Source organism: Silene latifolia, chromosome Y (assembly GCF_048544455.1).
Source record: "Silene latifolia isolate original U9 population chromosome Y, ASM4854445v1, whole genome shotgun sequence".
Lineage (NCBI taxonomy): Eukaryota > Viridiplantae > Streptophyta > Magnoliopsida > Caryophyllales > Caryophyllaceae > Silene > Silene latifolia.
Window position 1 is genome coordinate 431,735,398 of NC_133538.1, and position 2,775 is coordinate 431,738,172.

At 41.2% G+C, this 2,775-nt stretch overlaps 1 non-coding gene across 1 annotated transcript; it reads left to right on the forward strand.

Annotated features, from left to right (window-relative positions):
- The first annotated feature begins 684 nt into the window (after window positions 1-684).
- Window positions 685-791, forward strand: LOC141636245 (small nucleolar RNA R71). The gene has a single exon (XR_012540870.1). It is a non-coding gene; the product is annotated as a small nucleolar RNA R71 (small nucleolar RNA).
- The last annotated feature ends 1,984 nt before the right edge of the window (window positions 792-2,775 follow it).

Consider the following 2,775-nt stretch of genomic DNA (forward strand, 5'->3'; position numbering starts at 1 on the left):
TGAGCAATTTGACTCTCCAACATTTTTGTAGAAGTCTCTCTAGCTTGAGACTCCTTTTGCAGCAAACCCGACAGATTTTGAACCATGTTTTTCAACTCAAAAATGTCAGAACTTTGAAATTGCTGCTGCTGAGGCACATAGGGAGGCTTTTGAAACTGCTGTTGCTTATGAGGGGGCACATAACTTTGCTGCTGCTGCTGCTGCTGTGGACCCGGATTAAGGACATTCTGGTTAGACCACCTCAAATTAGGGTGGACATTAGAGGAATCGGGATATGTACCAGTCTGTCTATAATGTTGAAAGGCAGCACATACTTCATTCGAACTAGGACAAAAATCCGAAACATGTCCCTCAGCTCCACATCTTTTGCATGTAAAGGGACCGTCTGAAACAGCATTAACTTGGTAAATACCTCCCTTTTGAGATCCTGTTTCAAGCTCATACTTATCAAATCTCGCCGTAAGAGCCTCTAATGCAGCTACAGAAGGAGATTCAGCAGCTCTCCTTCGATTTCCCCTGGAATTTCCATGCTCAGCTTTATGGGTGGCCATATCATCAATGATTTTCCTCCCCTTAGTTTCTTCAACTTTCTCCTGGAATCTGCCATTAGCTGCAGCATCCAGGATAGCCCTCTGGTCGTCATAAAGCCCATTATAAAACTGATTGCATAGGCTCCATTGCTCGAACCCATGGTGCGGAATAGTTCGCACCAGCTTCTTGAAACGTACCCATGCCTCATGAAAATTCTCATCAGGACCCTGTTTAAAGCTCGTGATCTGAGCTCTAATGGCATTGGTCTTCGAGGCAGAGAAATATTTCAAGTAGAATGCTAGGGCCAGCGAATTCCAATCAGTGATCCCGTTAGCAGCTCGATCCAGATCTCGGTACCATTCCCTTGCGACATAACGAAGCGAGAATATGAACATCGTCTCCTTCACCTGGTCCTGGGTCACACCTGCTGGTGGGGGTATGGAGCAGCAGTAGTCAATGAATGTCTCCATATGTTTAGCTTTATCTTCATTTGTAGCTCCCCCAAATTGGTTTCTCTAAACCAAGTTAATATAAGACGGTTTCAGTTCGAACTTTCTGTCCGTCCCTGGTAATACGAATCCCTTATAGAGATTCTCAGCTGTTGGCTCTGAGTGACTAGCTATACTTGCTTCTTTAGCCATGTCTGGAGATGTGACAGTCTCAGCTGAGGAAGTAGAAACAGGTGACGAAGGTGGATCCTCCTCAAACAGCTCGTTCTCGTAGTAACTAGACAGAGTACTCAGCTCTTCCTCTGTCGGCAATACTCTATATGATCGTCTCAAATCGCGCAAAGTCCTTTCGATCTCAGGATCCAATGGTCTCGGTACACCACCCTGTGACCTGCGCATAAGAGGAAACTACAAGTAGAATATGAGAACAGTTTAAGGAACAGATGTCCCTTAAACTAAGAAAAAGACTAAAATAAAAACAACTAAAAATTAAACAATTGCCTCCCCGACAACGGCGCCAAAATTTGATATCGTCGTAGAGCACCAAAGATAATATTTATAATCCAAACTACTACTATAGCTAGTGGCAGTCAGGGTCGAACCACAGAGAGGCGATGCAATTACTAGTTGTCTAATTTTAGTCCAAGGTAACAATTGTGAGGGGGTTTGATTTGAATTGTTCTATAACTAATGGCAATTAAATTTAAAAGTAAACTAAAGCAAGTAAACTAGTAATTAAAGAAATAAGAAGAAAACAAATATCAAAAGAGTGCCAAGATGGTCGGTTCATTATATTTTCGGCGGCAGTGTCCTAGGTAAGTCTGAGTCAATCACGTGAGACAGGAAAATAAGAAGTCCTCTCGGTCCATTCTTAACAGGTAGCATCTTTCAATCGAGCTACAGGTCCCTAATATAACCAATGCTAACTTTCGTCCTGAAAAGTGACTTTAAAAGTCTAAATTAACTTATCTCTCGATCTTATTAATTTAGTTGTCTTAATTAGGTAGTCTATTTCCCTCCCCTATCTTTCGATCTTATCGGGTCGGTCAATTTCTAAGCATTCAACTAGTCGCGTGCACTCGATTCGTCAAATATAGCAGTTAAATTAATTAAAACGAAGGTATTCTCACGTGAGCTAGTCGATCGACCAGGTAAACCAGTCGATCGACCATGGCGCGATTTCAGGTCCACCAATTCTATTGCCGCCTACACTACAGATCCCCTACATCCTAGCACATGAGGTTTAGCTACTCATGATTATGACAAAAACAACAATAAGATTAATAATTAGAGCTATCGAATGCATAATTGAATTAACTAAACAAGTAAACAACATGAAGCGATAATTTCGGCTTTGGGAAAACTACTCTAGCAATTTCTAATCTATGAACAAATAAAGTAAACTGAAATAGAGAACCAAAATTTACCAGTAGAAAGCAGGAAGAAGAATCCTAAAGTACGAACGGAAAATAAATTGTATTGAATGAATGTGAATACTAATGCCAAACTCAATATCGAACCCTAATTATTTAATCCCTAAAAACTAATGATAAAAGACTTGATGATATTCTGAAAACATCAGGTTACGTTATGTAGGAATATAATGTAACACTTATTCCTAAAACCTAATTACAATGGGCTTTGGAATTCTCGAAATTTGCGTCAGATTCACGGTTCGGTCGATCGACCATACAGCTCAGTCGATCGACCAAGGCTCGCTGTACAGTAGCTCCTGATCTTCGTGCTCTGGTCGATCGACCATGGACACCGGTCTATCGACTGCTTCATCAGGTAG